Genomic DNA, 19,211 nt, shown 5'->3' with positions numbered 1-19,211 from the left:
AAGGATGAAGCCTACATTATGAGGGGCAGTACAGCAAGCCAGGCCCTCAATGACATGGTTTAACTGCCTCCATTGCCCCCGATCTATTCTAGTTCTGGACTTCCAATTTGAGCCAACCCCAAAATATTGATTTACTTTCCCAAGAGTGTCAGCTCTATCTAGACAAACCTCTTTCTAAAGCTGGTAAGTTTTAATGCCTCCAAGGGACTGCATCTTGATTGTTTCTTTATTCGGCTTATATCCCAAATTCATGATACATCTTCAAGTTATTTATGCACCTTGAACTACTATCAGTGTATGATTTCTGACTTCATACCTCTCTCAACAGCCATTTATAATTATAATTTTACAGCCTCAGGTATGGTAAATCAACACCAGTTCATTAATGTTATAGTCCAATTACTGAGCAAGTCCATTGACAGTCATTAATACAAATTTACAACAAATATGAAAGCCAGGAATATTGAACATTTCCCCATAGGTACTGTATTAATGATACCCAAATTTATCTCTAATCATTAGATACTTGTAGACTGTAAATCCTTCCAGCCCATCTTGGGCACATTTGGGATTTAATTCTAATAAGGTTATTTGGAAACAGAAGGAATACAAGGCAGTTTCTTATTTCCTATTTGTCTTAGCACAATACTGACTTGGCCTTAATGTTGACTGCTGTCAACTTTATTTCTCTAAGTAATAGACCCTGATGATGACAGAATCAGTGGGTTATTTTTCTCCACTGAGTAGCTGTCCCTCAGCTATCTTTAGAAACAGATGCATTTCTTAAAATATTGGTTGTGAAGCAGAATTCCATATAACTAAGAAGGAAAGTTATGACCAACCTAGACAGCATGTTAAAAAGCAGAGACATTAGTTTGCCAACAAAGGTCCATCTAGTCAAGGCTATGGTTTTTCCAGTAGTCATGTATGGATGTGAGATTGGACTGTAAAGAAAGCTGAGCACTGAAGAGTTGATGCTTTTGAACTGTGGTGTTGGAGAAGACTCTTGAGGGTTGCTTGAACTTAAAGGAGATCCAACCAGTCCATCCTAAAGAAGATCAGTCCTGGGTGTTCATTGGAAGGACTGATGTTGAAACTGAAACTCCAATACTTTGGCCACCTGATGCGAAGAGCTGACTCATTTGAAAAGACCTTGATGCTGGGAAAGATTGAAGGCAGGAGGAGAAGGGGACGACAGAGGATGAGATGGTTGGATGGCATCACCGACTCAATGGACATGAGTTTGGGTAAACTCTGGGAGTTGGTGATGGACAGGGATGCCTGGTGTGCTGCAGTCCATGGGGTTGCAAAGAGTTGGACATGACTGAGCGACTGAACTGAACTGAACTGAATCCAATTTTGTCATTAACTTATGTAAGCTGAGTTCCTATAGCTGCAGAAATATTAGGCCCTAGCCACCAAATTTGAGGAAGAAACTTACCAGGGAAACTTGAGTTTATTAGAAAACTAACACCTCCAACAATTTAAGGCCTTAGACCAATTTCCAGCTTCCGAACTTCAACCTTTTTTTTTAAGACCCCACTGCAAGGCTTCCCAGGTGGCACTAGTGGTAAAGAACCCACCTGCCAATGCAGGAGACATGAGAAGTGGGTTCCATCTCTGAGTTGGGAAGATCCTCTGGAGTAGGGCATGGCAACCCCACTCCATTATTCTTGCCTGGAGAATCCCATGAACAGAGAAGCCTGATGGGCTACAGTCCATGTGGTTACAAAAGAGTGGGACATGACTGAAGCGACTTGGCACTCACTCTCCTCTGCAAGTTCCTAAGAAATTAGCTTCTCTAAGTTAGTGTTTCAAAGCTGCCACACCAGTCTTTTCTGGGTTTCTAGAATAGAAAAGAAGGCACTCCCACCAAGGACTAGCTTAAGAGAGTACCAATCCATAAGAATTTGCTTTCTCAGAATCTTCCCCGCAAAGACTTTAATTCCATTTCTGTATGGATCTTATGAGTCAGTGTCATAGGAAAAGAGATCACAATATAGGAGAAAAATAAAAATCAAGAAGGAACAGTTGATAATCATTGTATAAGTAGCCAACATAGTATTAAAAAAAAAGAGCACTCATTTTGAAATCTCATAGATCTGGGTGAATCTGTTACTAAATTCTTAATTATATAATACAATTGCTTTGCAGCTTTAGTTACTTTATGTGTAAAATTATAATGCCCACTGGGAGATTTTTGTGAGAATTAGTAATATGAAATGCCTAGAACTATTGAGTGTTCAATTCAAGGAGTTATATTTGAGTTTGATCATAGATGCCAGCTATCTGTCTTAAGTGATCTCACAAAGCCTTGCTATATTGCTGAAGGCGGGGTCATCAGCCTTCCCTTCTCTGTAAGGTGTAGATAAGTAATTGATTAGGGTACAGCAATAGTGTAAATGAAGGGTCATTCAAGTGTTCAGCAACGATAACTGTTGAATTGGGATATAATTGGTTTCTGAAGAGTGCTTCAAAGTTCATTTTTTGGGTTTGCCTGTCTCAGTTCATGCAGCTTGCCCTTGAATTCAAACATCTTGTCACATAGTTCTCTTCCAATGTGATCAAGTAATTACTTTCTTACAGTGAGAATGGAGTTCTTTTTGAAAAGATGGTGGATCCTTTTTTCTTATAACTACTGATTGTATTGGTCTAAATTGATGCTTTTGAACTGTGGTGTTGGAGAAGACTCTTGCAAGTACCTTGGACTGCAAGGAGATCCAACCAGTCCATTCTGAAGGAGATCAGCCCTGGGATTTCTTTGCAAGGAATGATGCTAAAGCTGAAACTCCAGTACTTTGGCCACCTCATGCGAAGAGTTGACTCATTGGAAAAGACTCTGATGCTGGGAGGGATTGGGGGCAAGAGGAGAAGGGGACGACAGAGGATGAGATGGCTGGATGGCATCACTGACTCGATGGACGTGAGTCTGGGTGAACTCCGGGAGTTGGTGATGGACAGGGAGGCCTGGCGTCCTGCAATTCATGGGGTCACAAAGAGTCGGACACGACTGAGCGACTGATCTGATCTGATCTGATCTGATTACCCATCCACTCAACTTGGTTTTGGCATCAGTAAAAATTGTCAAGATAGCTTTTCATAGGATATTCTGCTGAAAACTAGTTCAATGAGTCATTAAATGATCTGCTATTTAGGTTTGGGAAATACTGGGTTAAACCAATTTCTTTAACTAAGTACTTTTCAGAGCATTCATATGCTCACATTCATAATAATCTTCAGAAGAGGATTATTGTTGAAGGATTTCTAAGGTTTATTTTTATGGCTACAGGTAGCTAAGCACTTATTGAATGTTTAATTGATACCTAGCACTGTTCTAAGCCTTGTATGTATAATATTTAATTTTTGCAATAATCCTATGAGTTAGATATTATTGTTACCCATATTTTACAATAGTAAAATTTAGGCAAAGAAGGTTAAGATATATACCTGTGAAAACACGGGTCTCCAAGTCAGGAGATCAACTGCAGAATTTAATCCTCTTAGCTACCATCTTTCTTCATGATCAGTCTGTATTAATCACAGAATGAATTTGGGGAACCTTTCTTGGAAGGAGTGCTCTGAAGAGAATATGCTGGGAAACACTCTGTCAGATGGAATTTGAAGAGTTTGGGTCATTTTTGTCAGAACTGTTTGAAAGAGGGAGACTGTGTCACTGAAAGTCTGCAGAGCAAATCACTGTATATCAAGTGGCTCCTGTCTCAAGAGAGTGTTTTCCAACATTTAGGTCTCCCAGTCTAACTAAATTCCTTCTCACTTAGTCTTTAGTGTGTTTGAGAAAGGACAGTCTCCCATATTTCATAACAGAATCCCAGATCCAGTCATTCAGGTAAGGAAGTCTCCCTGGCAATATATGGCTTCGAGGGACAAATGATGACTGAGAGAGTGAAGAATCTGCCTGCAATGCGGGAGACCCGGGTTTGATCCCTGGATCAGGAAGATCCCCTGAAGAAGGGAATGGAAATCCACTGCAGTATTCTTTCCTGGAGGATTCCATGGACAGAGGAGCCTGGCAGGCTAAAGTGCATGGGGTCACAGAGTCAGACATGACTGAGTGACTAAAACTTTCACTTTCAGGGACAGTTAATGACCACATTCTGATAATGACAAATTGTGATCCCAACATTGTCAGGGATCCAACCTGTGTCTCTTATGTCTCCTGCATTGTTAGGTGGGTTCTTTACCATTTGCACCACTTGAGAAGTCTAAAGTAACATCTTCACCAGTGGGGACCAATCCATTTATATTTCCACAGGGTCTCTCCTTGGTAAATTTTCCAAAGCTTAAATTGTCCCAAACCAATTTACTCCTAACACTTTTTCTAACAAATATGTTATACTTTATCAATTCTAAAAATGTGCCACTGTATACATCAGTCTTCAGATCAGATCAGATCAGTCGCTCAATCGTGTCCAACTCTTTGCGACCCCATGAATCGCAGCACGCCAGGCCTCCCTGTCCATCACCAACTCCCGGAGTTCACTGAGACTCACGTCCATCAAGTCAGCGATGCCATCCAGCCATCTCATCCTCTGTTGTCCCCTTCTCCTCCTGCCCCCAATCCCTCCCAGCATCAGAGTCTTTTCCAATGAGTCAACTCTTCGCATGAGGTGGCCAAAGTACTGGAGTTTCAGCTTTAGCATCATTCCTTCCAAAGAAATCCCAGGGTTGATCTCCTTCAGAATGGACTGGTTGGATCTCCTTGCAGTCCAAGGGACTCGCAAGAGTCTTCTCCAACACCACCGTCCAAAAGCATCAATTCTTTGGCACTCACCCTTCTTCACAGTCCAACTCTCACATCCATACATGACCACTGGAAAACCCATGGCCTTGACTAGACGAACCTTTGTTGGCAAAGTAATGTCTCTGCTTTTGAATATGCTATCTAGGTTGGTCATAACTTTCCTTCCAAGGAGTAAGCGTCTTTTAATTTCATGGCTGAAGTCACCATCTGTAGTGATTTTGGAGCCCAGAAAAATAAAGTCTTACACTGTTTCCACTGTTATCAGTCTTAGGCAGCTTCAAAATGTAGGCTATAGCATGACATAATGGGGCCATGAACTTTGTATCTCGTGACTGGTGATAAAAGACATTGGAAATGTTCAACTGAGAATGAAACCTGTTGTATCTCTAAGACTGTCATTCTTAATTGTTTTTGAGCTATAATAATGTGACTTTGGGGATTTTTTAAAACATATTTTCAATCCAAGGTCTTTGTCTTTGGAGACAAATGTTAGATGTATTTGTTTACTTATTTTGGAAGCTGAACCCAGTTTAACTTTTATTTAGAGACTTAACTGGCTGAGGAGTGATTTGTGCAGTGCCTGAAATTAGTTTAAGACAGACTTGGACTCCTGATAAATTAAAGTTCTTGGCCCAAAAATATATTTTAAAAGTTACATTATGAACATAAAATCCCACAGGATATTTTTACTTTTTGTAGCTCTAAGGACTAATTAATTATGAACTTAGACAACAATATATGCTAGTTTATATCATCAGTGTTAAATGAGTGGAAGTATGAAAAGCATAATTTTTTTTGTTAGACTCACACCACTGTATGCTTACAAATTCAAATCAGCCTCAGGCATACAGACCAATTTCATTCTGAAAACATTATCTATAAAAAGGTATAAACAAGATTTTGTCACTTAACAGGATGTTGAAGTAAATATTCAATTCCAATTGGTATAGTTATTAATTTGGTATGTGTGGATATGTGGGATAGATATATCTCATATTAGAAATTATATTTTATTAATAAACCAAGACATTACTACTGAATAGCAAAACACAATATTCTTAAAATACATTTAATTTTTTACATTAAAAAATAAGCAAAATTATGATCTGTTATTCTCATCCTTTCCACAATATTCTCCTACTATACCTTCCAGCTTACTTGTTTTCTTTATTTTTTAACTTATTTGCTTACTTACATAGCTATTTCACTGAGACTTAATTGACATATAATATTGTATAAGTTATGCTGTACAATGTGTTGACATGCTACATTTATACATTCTTTTTGCAGTGAGAACATTTAAGATCAAATCTCTCGGTAATTTTGAGGTATATAATACAGTATTCTTTACTATAACCTCTGTGCTGCGAGTTAGACCTTTAGGATTTATTCATCTTTTAGTTGCAAGTCTGTATGTACCCTTTAACAATGTCTCCCCGATTTCCCCACTCCCTGCCCCTAGTAACTACCATTTTACTCATTTCCTATGAGTTCAACTTCTTCAGATTCCACATATAAATGATATAATACAGTACTTGTCTTCCTCTGTCTGGTTTATGTCACTAAGAGTCATACCCTCAATGTCCATCCATGTTATCGCATGGCAGGATTTCTTTATGTCTCTTTGTTGAACAGTATTCCATATCCATATATATACATCTTCTTTATCCATTCATCCCTTGAAGACACTTAGATTGTTTCCACCTTGTGGCAATTGTGAGTAATGTTGCAATAAACATGGCATATATCTCTTTGATATCCTGTTCTCAGTTTTGGAGATACATTTATATATATTCAGAAGTAGGATTGCTGGATTTTATGGTAGCTGCACTTTTATTGTTTTTGAATAACCTCCATAATGTTTCCCAGAGCAGTTGTACCAGTTTTCCTTCCCTCCAGCAGTGTCCAAAGGTTCCCTTTTCTTCACATCTTGGCCAACACTTGTTATCTCTTGCTTCCTTGATGATAGCCATGTCAGATATGAAGTGTTACCATTTTGTGGCTTTGATTTAAATTTCCCTGATTAGTGAAGTTAAACATTTTTTTCATGTACCTGTTGGTCATTTGGATGTTCTTGTTTGAAAAATGTCTTTTCAGTGTGTGTGTGTGTGTGTGTGCACGCTCACTCAGTTGTGTCTGACTCTTTGTGGCCCCATTGAGTTCCTCTGCCCAATTTTTAATCAGATTGTTTGTGAAATTTTGTTGTTGTTTTTGTTGTTGAGTTTTATAAGTTCTATATACATCAAAAAATTTTATTGTTATTTTTTCATTAGCTGGAGAATTTTTTCATTGTTCGAGTGAAAGCTTTGGTTGAAATCTCCTAAGCATTCTTTCTTTGATAAGTTATAATTACAACACAGTGAGGAAAAAACACCAAAAAGCTACTTCCTTTTGATTCAGTTTCTAATGACTACCTCACTATTGATAATGGTTTGAGTTTGGCTCTAAGAGGAATATAAAACCACACATTAAAGAACTTTAAGGAGCACAAGGTCCAGAGAGATAAAGAGAGATAGTATCTGAGCATTAATCTTTATAATTCAAAGAAAAATAATGTAAGTGTCACTAGAAGAACCAAGGTAGGATATTATAGAAATTTAGAAAACAGAACAATTATTTCATACTAAGAGGAGACAAAAGCTGTTTGTGCTTCTCCCAAAGTGAATATTCTTCAATTGTCAATTGATAAAACATCTTACTATAACCAAGTTTAGTAAATGAAGAATTTAAACATTCACCCAGAAAATGTCCCTATTTTAAGATGCAATAACTTATTTGAATTACAATGAAATCTTCAATGTTCATTGTTTATCCAAGCTGAGTGCAAAGTAAACTGGCTTATGTAAGCTGCATATAGGTTAAGAGTACGATCTTTAAAGAGGGACACATGTATACCTGTGGCAGATTCATTTTGATATTTGGCAAAACTAACACAATTATGTAAAGTTTAAAAATAAAATAAAATTAAAAAAAAAATAAAGAGGGTAGAATCAGGAAAGTTAATCATAAGGTGAGGTCACTTGACTGTTATTGCCAAGAATGAAAATTTAAAATTTGTTGCTGAATTATTAATTTAGGTGATACTTGAGAGAGTATCCCTGTCACTTTGTGGGGTGTTTATTCTTAAATGTTTTTTAAATCCATTATAGAAATAAATTCATCTGGCATTATATTATGTATGTATGTATATACATATATATGATATCCCCCCAAAACTAGATCCTTTTTTGCATCATGTATATCTAAGCTTGCCAGTTTTAATACAAAGGAGACCATCAACATAAATGACTAGAAGAACATTCTAGCATTTTCCTTCATCACTAAGTCATTTCCATACCTTATTCATTACATGATTGGCAGAGTTCAATCTGATCTCTACTTTCTATACTTAAAAATATTTAGTTACTTTCTGTTTTCATTCCCTTCTGCAGAAGCATCAATTACTTAAAAGTTTTCCAAGGAGTCCTTAAGTACCATCATTTCTGTCATCAGTCAGCTGGTCTGGAATACTATTATTGGATGTCCATGGCATGGAAATAATTTAGTGTTGAAAATATTGATTGTTGCTGTGCTAATTCACTTCAGTCATATCCAACCCTTTGCAACCCTATGGACCATAGCCTGCCTGGCTCCTCTGTCCATGGGATTCTCCAGACAAGAATACTGGAGTGGGTCACCATGCCCTCTTCCAGCAGATCTTCCTGAGCCTGGTACTGAACCCAAGTCTCTTAATCTCCTGCACTGGCAGGTGGATTCTTTACCACTAGTGCCACCTGGGAAGCCTGAAAACGTACCAAAGCACAAATCATGTATGATTTCACTTACATGAAATATCTAGGATAGATACTGGAAAAGATTGGATTATGGCATGAGTTTCTAATATGTCAAAATGTTCTCACAGATAGAGAGTAGAGAAAAGCATCATACATTCAAACACAATGAGGAACAAAATGGGTATAATCACTTCGAAAATCAGAGAAACTCTCATAAATAATATCCACCACTAATCCAATGCTTCCTGGGTGCATAGTACACCATTAAATTATTTTTGTGGGACTTCCTTGGTGGTCCAGTGGCTAAGACTCGGCTTTCCCAACGCAGGAGGCCTGGGTTCAGTCCCTGGGCAGGAAACTAGATCCCATGTGCTGCAACTAAGCATTCACATGCTGCAACTAAAAAAAAGAAAAAAACCAAACAGACCAAAAAAAAAAAAGAAGCCCTCATGCTGCAACTATAAAATGACCCAGCATGTTGCCACTAAGACCCAGTGCAGCCAAATAAATAAATAAAGTACATTCAAAGAAATTTGCCACTACTTTGGAGTGGTCAGGAATTACTGTTTGAATTTTCCAATAAAAAAGCAGAGTCTGCTAGAGCAGGTGTACTGTGACCACATTCTTTTGTGGTTTAAATGGCTGTGTCAGAGTAAAAAGGTGGGTTCTGACTTCTAAGTCTGTTACTTTGGTGCACTGCTGCAGACCTCCTGAGAAAGATTGTTTTAAAAATGTCATAAGTAATGATTTATTTTTCCTTAGATTACCTCTCAGCTTTCATTTAAATATCTGTGCTGTATAAATCATGTCCAAAGTTGCTTCAGTCGTGTCTTATGGACTGTAGACTGCTAGGCTCATCTATCCATAGGATTCTCCAGGCAACAGTATTGGAGTGTGTTGCCATGCCCTCCTCCAGGGGGATCTTCCAAACCCAGGGACTGAGCCTGCACCTCTTGCAGCTCCTACATTGCAGGCAGATTCTTTACCACTAAGCCACCAGAGAAGCCCAATCATCTCAGACAAATTTTCTCCTATTTATCTCCTTGTGCCTTTTTTTTCCTTTCTTTATTTTATTTTATTTAACTTTATAATATTGTATTGGTTTTGCCAAATATCAAAATGAATATGTCACAGGTATACATGTGTTCCCCATCCTGAACCCTCCTCCCTCCTCTCTCCCCATACCATCCCTCTGGGTCGTCCCAGTGCATCAGCCCCAAGCATCCAGTATCATGCATCGAACCTGGTCTGGCGACTTGTTTCATATATGATATTATACATATTTCAATGCCATTCTCCCAAATCATCCCACCCTCTCTCTCTCCCACAGAGTCCAAAAGACTGTTCTATACATCACTGTCTCTTTTGCTGTCTCGTACACAGGGTTATTGTTACCATCTTTCTAAATTCCATATATATGCATTAGTATACTGTATTGGTGTTTTTCTTTCTGGCTTACTTCACTCTGTATAATAGGCTCCAGTTTCATCCACCTCATTAGAACTGATTCAAATGTATTCTTTTTAATGGCTGAGTAATACTCCATTATGTATATGTACCACTGCTTTCTTATCCATTCATCTGCTGATGGACATCTAGGTTGCTTCCATGTCCTGGCTATTATAAACAGTGCTGCGATGAACATTGAGGTACACGTGTCTCTTTCCCTTCTGGTTTCCTCAGTGTGTATGCCCAGCAGTGGGATTGCTGGATCATAAGGCAGTTCTATTTCCAGTTTTTTAAGGAATCTCCACACTGTTCTCCATAGTGGCTGTACTAGTTTGCATTCCCACCAACAGTGTAAGAGTGTTCCCTTTTCTCCACACCCTCTCCAGCATTTATTGCTTGTAGACTTTTGGATCGCAGCCATTTTGACTGGCGTGAAATGGTACCTCATAGTGGTTTTGATTTGCATTTCTCTGATAATGAGTGATGTTGAGCATCTTTTCATGTGTTTGTTAGCCACCTGTATGTCTTCTTTGGAGAAATGTCTATTTAGTTCTTTGGCCCATTTTTTGATTGGGTCATTTATTTTTCTGGAATTGAGCTGTAGGAGTTGCTTGTATATTTTTGAGATTAGTTGTTTGTCAGTTGCTTCATTTGCTATTATTTTCTCCCATTCTGAAGGCTGTCTTTTCACCTTGCTTATAGTTTCCTTTGTTTTGCAGAAGCTTTTAAGTTTAATTAGGTCGCATTTGTTTATTTTTGCTTTTATTTCCAATATTCTGGGAGGTGGGTCATAGAGGATCCTGCTGTGATGTATGTCGGAGAGAAGACACTCATCTTTAAAAGTTGGTCTGAGGATGTTGGATGGCATCACCGACTTGATGGACATGAGTTTGAGCCTGCTCTGGGAGTTGGTGATGGATCAGGGAGGCCTGGCGTGCTGCAGTCTATGGGGTCGCAAAGAGTTGGACATGACTGAGCTACTGAACTGAACTGATATTCAGTTCACTTATAAGTGAGTGATGCTTGTTGATATAAGCAAATGCCAAGATAGGAATTATCCCTGATGATATAACCTCACTTCCTTCATTTTTTTTAACAATTGGAGAATAATTGCTTTACAATGCTGTTAGTTTCTGCTGTACAATGAACTGATCATCTCTGTGTAGACACAAATCTCCTTCTTGGGCCTTCCTCCCGCCATGCCCCCTTCTCACCTCTCTGGGTCACCACAGAGCACAGAGCTGAGCTCCCTGCACCATACAGCAGGTTCCTACTAGCTATTTGTTTTACACATGGTAGTGTACATATGTCAACCCCAATCTCCCAATTCATCTCACCCCTCCCCCCTCCCTCAGTCCACACTCCCTTTCTCTACATGGAGTCCAGAAAAATGGTACAGATGAAACTATTTACAGGGCAGGAATTTAACTTCATTTCTAATTAGGTAAAATAATATTGTAACCCAAAAGAAAATAGAAAGCATGTCTTGTGGCACTTGGTAGATTTTGTTCTATAGATAGTCTCTTTTTCCAAATAGGACCAGGAACCACTGGGAATATTTAGGCTGGAGAACAGTATATTTGGGCTCCCTGAGAGCTCAGTTGGTAAAGAATCCTCCTGCAATCCAGGAGACCCCAGTTCAATTACTGGGTCAGGAAGATCTGCTGGAAAAGGCATTGGCTACCCACTCCAGTATTCTTGGGCTTCCTTTATGGCTCAGCTGGTAAAGAATCTGCCTGCAATGCTGGAGACCTGGGTTAAATCCCTGGGTTGGGAAGATCCCCTGCAGAAGAAAAGGGTTACTCACTCCAGTATTCCGACCTGGAGAATTCCACAGACTGTGTAGTCCATGAGGCTGCAAAGAGTTGGACATGACTGAGTGACTTTCATTCACTTACACTATATTCAGGAAGGTCATAATAACTATCTTTAAAAATGCAACTCAGTGTCATGATGAAGAGGCCAGGTTTCTTCCATTTGGCTTTATATATGGAAACTATAAGGTTAAAAATTGTTTCATATTAGTACAATTCTTGGAAGGATTATGAACTTGTCATCTTGAAGTTAGTGATTTAACTGTCACTCAGGGTACTCAAGTAGATCCTGCATGACTATTTGGTAGTCTTTAGTGGTATGTTGAGGTTGGCAGAGAATAGCACCAGTTGGTCTCCGAATGTATTCCTTGTTAGAAATAACTCACTATAGTTAAAACTAATTTTTTTTTAATCAGAAAAATAAAATCAAGATTGAAACGCTCCATTTTCCCTATTTGTAAGTCTAGGCAAACCTAATAGTTGAACAACCTTTGTTTTGGGACCCACATGAACTGTAGCCCACCAAGATCCTCTGTTCTTGGGATTTCTCAGGCATGAACATTGGAGTGGCTTGCCATTTTCTTCTCTAAGGAGTATTCCTGACCCAGGAATCAAACCTGCATCTTCAGCATTCAAAGGCAGATTCTTTACCACTGAGCCACCAAGGAAGCCCCAAAGCAACTATACTCCAATAAAATTAATTTAATAAAAAAAAATAGATTTGGTTGTAGCAGAGAAATATAGAGAGGCCTCCAGGATCCTGGATACCCAAACTAGTGAGTGAGGAGGCAAACCAGGAAGCCAGGGTAATATAACTGCTTCTTGAATGGTCTGTTCCTTGAAAAAAAGAGTTCAGACACCTGCTAGCCTCCAGAGGACTCTGAGTTGGCCACCAGAGTTTGCTTCAGTTCAGTTCAGTCACTCAGTCATGTCTAACTCTTTGCAACCCCATGAGTTGCAGCACGCCAGGCCTCCCTATCCATCACCAACTCCCAGAGTTCACTCAAACTCATGTGCGTCGAGTCGGTGATGCCATCCACCCAGGACTGATCTCCTTTAGAATGGACTGGTTGGATCTCCTTGCAGTCCAAGGACTCTCAAGAGTCTTCTCCAATATCACAGTTCAAAAGCATCAATTCTTCAGCGCTCAGCTTTCTTCACAGTCCAACTCTCACATCCATACATTACTAATGGAAATTAGTAACTCCTAATTCAGGTCCGTCCTTGACTAGATGGACCTGAATTTAACTCAGATGACCATTATATCTACTACCGTGGGCAGGAATCCCTTAGAAGAAATGGAGTAGCCATCATGGTCAACAAAAGAGTCTGAAATGCAGTACTTGGATGGAATCTCAAAAATGACAGAATGATCTCTGTTCGTTTCCAAGGCAAACCAGTTTGCTTAAGTAGGGATAAATGAAGGCATTTCTCATCAGATGAAGTCACTCTCCAACCAGGCTTATATGTCTGGTCAAGAAGGCTACCACACTTTGATTGGGGCTGGATTCCCTTTTTATTGTGTAGTTTTGGGTGTCAAGATTAGCCATATGGGTAGATGTGTTGCCTCTAGTTTCATGCCTCCTCAGATATAACCCAATACATTAATGCACATCTTACACACTCACCACCAGTATCACTCAAATATATAGTCATATAAATCATTGTCAGAAGGGCCAACTTTTACATAGGAAACTCAATATATTTAGGATTTAAGACATACAGTTACACTGTACAGTTAAACTCACTGCATTTGAATAATATTCATACAACGCTTGCTAATACACAGTTCAATTCTACTCATCCAAATAATGTGCATACAACTTCAAAGCTTACTCATGATTCTTAGAAAACATCCCTGGGGAAGTGGGTATAAATTTTTCTTCTCAGGAGTGAAGCGGTGAACATATAGATTATCTAGAATTGTCCTGATGTGAGCAAAATCCTAGCTTGTTCTTCAAGCTTTGCCTCTAAACTGTTTGACTTTATAACTATTTAGTCTCACCGGGATTCTTCCCTCATTTTTAAAAGGAAGAAATTGGAGTATAGAGATCCTTGGATCCCTAAGTTTCTAAAGCTATGATTCTGACTTACATCACTCAAAATGGTGATCAAATGGTGCTCTGACAAGAGTTCAAAATGGAATGGGTAAGTGTAAAGTGCCCAAGAGAGTGTTAATAACCCAATAGTAATATTGCTTTGGCATTAGAGATTCAAATGGCTCTTGAAGCCACATTCAAGTCTCAATCTATTATTATTTTTAACAGTTACATAATTGGAGGACATTAGCATTGGCTGTTCAGTGCTGGCTGTGTTACAGAAGGATTTGTTAAACTGAGCAAAGGAAAAATGATTGACTGGTATGTTTAATTTATTACTTTTATTGACTTCTGCAGCTTCAGTGCAGTTGTACTCAAAAGACCCATACTAGCTAATAAAATAGGACTTTAGAATTGATGTAGTAAATAAAATGCCAAATAAGAATGCCATTGTCATTAAAATGGAGCAACACTATTGATTTAAAATAAATATATTAGCCAGTTTGCTGTGCATTTGGACTGGGCCTAATCACCAAAGGTACTTTTTGGGTTACTGGTATATATGACAAATGAAAGACCTCTTACCAAGAGGACTAATGCAGCTTTATGTGACAGAATTGCCATGGAAACAGAAATAAATCCTGAAGCTAAAAAGGGCCATGAATATCCTGTCTTCTGAGTTCAGCTCACTGCTGTGCTCCTTAGAAGAAATTCACAGGAAGCTTACTACGGTTTCCCTTTTAAATGAAAAATTATAGAGTTGGTGATTCTCAACTCATGTCATTATTGGGCATTCACTTTTCACTGTAATTGGCATGAAGATGGCAGACTTAGACAAAACAGATCCTGCCACTCCTTTCACACCTCCACTCAATTTTCCTTTAACACATTCACCCAGACACACACACACACACACACACACACACACACACACACACACTCTGCTTTGCAATTTCAGATAGTGTGTAATCACCTGTTTTTCTGTATGAGCTATAATTCAGGCATGATCTTAAACAGTGCTGAGAAATATAGATGTCTTCTAAAATGTCACAGTGATATATTGATATGTTAACTAGAGTCGTATTTAACTGCCAGGGAACATCGTCACATGAGAGCAGGAAAATTCCCTGCAATTCAGTGTCCTTGATGTGTGTGTGTGTGTGTACCATTTGCTTAAAATGACATGAAATCAACAAATTAATAAGTTCTTGATATTTTACAGTTTTCAGTTCAACCAGTTAAGAAAGTGTGATGGATGGCTTGACTTCTTCTCCTTCTTCTGGTTCCAGTGCTCTTAATTAGCCTTGGTTATCAGCCTAAGTTATCCTTTAAAGGCAGTTTGAATCTCTTGGTCTTCCCTGGTAGCTCAGCTGGTAAAGAATCTGCCTGCAATGCAGGAGACCCCAGTTTGAGTCCTGGGTTGGGAAGGTCCTCTGGAGAAGGGATAGGCTACCCACTCAGTATTCATGGGCATCCCTGGTGGCTCAGATGGTAAGAATCAGCCTGCAATGAGGGAGGCCTGGGTTTGATCCCTGGGTTGGGAAGATCCCCTAGAGAAGGGCATGGCAACCCACTGTAGTATTCTTGTCTGGAGAATCCCCATGGATAGAGGAGCCTGGTGGGCTACAGTTCATGGTGTCACAAAAGGTCAGACACAACTGAGCAACTAAGCAAAGCACTAGGATCTCTTAGGATTAAATTTTACCTTTCTAAAATAGCTCAAAGCTTGAAAAAGTAACATGGAAATAGTTCATGACCTTTAGTTCTTTTTAACCATATCCCAGTACTGAATATGGTAAGACTCTTGGTTTCCTCTAGGAAGGCAAGAACCAAATCTGTCTCATTTGTCACCGTGGCAGTGGTGCCTAAAACTGTGACTGACACATAGGTGCACAGTGAATACTTCTGGCATGAATGCATTGAGCCAAACAAGTAATTTTAGGAGTAGAATTGATCTCCTAATCACTTCAATATTTATAAGAAATAAAAGAGAATGCTGAAGTAGTCTGCAAACAAAGATTGGCAAGGTAGAATTCTTATGTTGAAAGTCTAATCTTTTTTTTTTTTTTTAATATTTGCTTTATTTTATTTTTGCCTGTGATGGATTTCCATTGCTGTAAGAGGGCCTTCTTCAGTTTCCAAGAGTGGGGCTACTCTCTAGCTGTGGTGCACAGGCTTCTCACTGCAGTGGTCTCTCGTACTGTGGAGCAGAGGTTCCAGGCATGTGGGCTTCAGTGGTCGAGGCTCATGGGCTCTCGAGTGCTGGCTCAGTAGTTGTGGTGCACAGGGTTAGTTGCTCCACAACATATGGGATCTTCCCGGACAAGGGATCAAACCCATGTCCCCTGCACTGGTAGGCCGATTCTTTACCACTCAGCCACCAGGGAAGCCCTGAAACCCTTATCTTTTTGGTATGGTATTTTGAGGTGGGGACTTCTGGAGGTGATTAAGTCATTAGGGTGGAGCAGTCACAAATGAGATTGGTGCCCTTATAAGAAGAGATGGAGAATTAGCTACTGCTCCTCTTCTGTGTCAGGACACAGCAAGAAGCCAGTAGTGTGCATCCTGGAAGAGGTGGTCCTCACCAGAACCCCACCATGCTGGCTCCTTGATCTTGGACGGCTGGCTTCCAGAACTGCAAGAAATAGGTTTCTGTTGTTTAAATCACTCAGGATAAGGTCCTTTGTTATAGATAGCAGCCTGAATTGACTAAGACAAGTACCTCTGCCTCTTTAGTTCTCATTGCCTGACAGAATGTGGGCACAACTACAGAGCCAAAGAATTTGTGGGTCTTAACTCTGTTCCCAGCAGGAATGTTGTAGCAAAAGAAATTATTTTCCTCCTTAACAGTTGTTCAGTGGAGAGTCAAATATTGCTGCCTCCCACTGAAGTTCACAGGAAACTGACCTTCCAGAAGCTTCTGCCTCTATCTCTTCCTTATCAATTATTTATACATTTTAGATGTGAGGGTTAGGAAGAACCAGAATTATCCAGAAACTTTCCTCAGTTGTCTAATTTTCTTTGAAAGACTAGACATAGCCTTGAATATGGAAGCATTTTACCATTGTGAGGATATAAAGCTTACACTTAAAAATAGATAAAAGTCAGATTTGCTGTTCTTCCTCTCTTTCTAATTTATAGCTTTTGCATAAAATTACACTGAGGTTTTGCTTATGACTATATTCAGTAGATATCTCAAAATAATTCTTGATCTTGAGGTGATGATTTGGCTTATTTCTTTTGCATAATAATATTTATTAAAAACTTTATTGGAAGAAAATTACAATGTTGTGTTGGTTTTGCTATGCAACAATGCAAATCAGCCATAATTATACGTATATCACCTTCCTCTTGAGCCTCCCTCCCCTTCCCCCCATCCCACCCCTCTAGGTCATTAAAGAGCAGCAGGGGACTCCCTGTGTTATATAGTAACTTCTTACCAGTTATCTATTACATGGTAGTGTATATATGTTCATGCTACTTTCTCCATTTGTCCCACTCTTTCCTCCCCCACTGTGTACAGAAGTTCGTTCTCTATATCTGAATCATTCCTTCCCTGCAAATCATCAATAGCATTTTCTAGAGTCCATGTGTATGTGTTAATATACTGTATTTGTTTTTCTCTTTCTGACTTACTTCAATCTGTATAACAGACTCTAAGTTTATCCATCTCACTAGAACTGATGCACATTTGTTCTTTTATATGGCTGAGTAATATTCCATTGGATATACGTACTATATCTTAATCCATTATCTGTAGATGTATATCTAGGTTGATTCCATGTCCTAGCTATTGTAAATAGTGCTGCAGTGAACACTGGGGTACATGTGTCTTTTTCGATTATGGTTATCTCAGAGCATATGCCCAGTGGGATTGCTGGGTCATATGGTAGTTTTATTCCTAGGTTTTTAAGGAATCTCCCTACTGTTCTCAATAGTGGCTGTATCAATTTACATTCCCATCAACAGTGCAAGAGGGCTTCCTTTTCTCCCCATCCCCGCCAGCATTTATTGTTTGTAGATTTTTTGATGATGGTCATTCTGACTGGTGTGAGATGATACCTCATTGTCATTTTGATTTGCATTTCTCCAATAATTATTGATGTTGAGCATCTTTTCATGTGTTTATTGGCCACCTGAATGCCTTCTTTAGAGAAACGTCTGTTTAGGACTTCTGCCCATTTTTTGATTGTGCTGTTTGTTTTTCTCATAGTGAGCTATATGAACTGCATATATACTTTTGGAGATTAATTTTTTGTCATTTATTTCATTTGCAATTGTTTTCTCCTGTTCTGAGGGCCGTCCATTAGTTTTGTTTACTGTTTCTTTTTGGAGAAGGAAATGGCAACCCACTCCAGTATTCTTGCCTAGAAAATCACATGGATGGAGGAGCCTGGCAGGCAATACCACATGGGGTTGCATAGAGTCGGACACGACTGAGTGACTAACACACACACTGTTTCTTTTGCTGTGCAAAATCTTTTAAGTTTAATTAGGTCCCATTTGTTTATTTTTGTTTTCATTTTCATTACCCTAGGAAGTGGCACAGAGAAGGCATTGGCACCCCACTCCAGTACTCTTGCCTGGAAAATCCCATGGACTGAGGAGCCTGGTAGGCTGCAGTCCATGGGGTCACACAGAGTCAGACACGACTGAGCGACTTCACTTTCACTTTTCACTTTCATGCATTGGAGAAGGAAATGGCAACCCACTCCAGTGTTCTTGCCTGGAGAATCCCAGGGATGGGGGAGCCTGGTGGGCTGCTGTCTCTGGGGTCACACAGAGTTGGACACAACTGAAGCGACTTAACAGAGTAGCAGAGAGGAAGTGGCAAGGAGGATCTTGCTATCATTTATGTTGAAAAGCATACTGGCTCTGTTTTTCTTTAAGAGCTTTATAATTTCTGGCCTTGAATTTAAGTCTTTAATCCATTTTGAGTTTGTATGTATGGTGTTAGAAAGTTCTAGTTTTATTCTTTTACATGTAGTTGTCCAGTTTTCCAAGCACCACTTATTGAGGCAGCTGTCTTTTCTCAATTGTATATTCTTGCCCCCTTTGTCAAAGATAAGGTGTCCATAGGTGCGTGGGTTTATCTCTGGGCTTTCTATCTTGTTCCATAGGTCTATATTTCTGTTTTTGTGCCAATACCATAATGTCTTGATGACTGTAGCTTTGTAGTGTAGTCTAAAGTCAGTATGGTTGATTTCCTCCAGCTTCATTTTTCTTTCTCAAGACTGCTTTGGCTATTCAGGGTCTTTTGTGTTTCCATACAAATTGTGAAAATTTTTGTTCTAGTTCTGTGAAAATACCATTGGTAGTTTAATATGGATTGTATTGAATCTATAGATTGTTTTGGGTAGTATAATCATGTTCA

Source organism: Bubalus kerabau, chromosome 20, assembly GCF_029407905.1.
Source record: "Bubalus kerabau isolate K-KA32 ecotype Philippines breed swamp buffalo chromosome 20, PCC_UOA_SB_1v2, whole genome shotgun sequence".
Taxonomy (NCBI): domain Eukaryota; kingdom Metazoa; phylum Chordata; class Mammalia; order Artiodactyla; family Bovidae; genus Bubalus; species Bubalus kerabau.
This window is presented reverse-complemented; position numbering follows the sequence as displayed.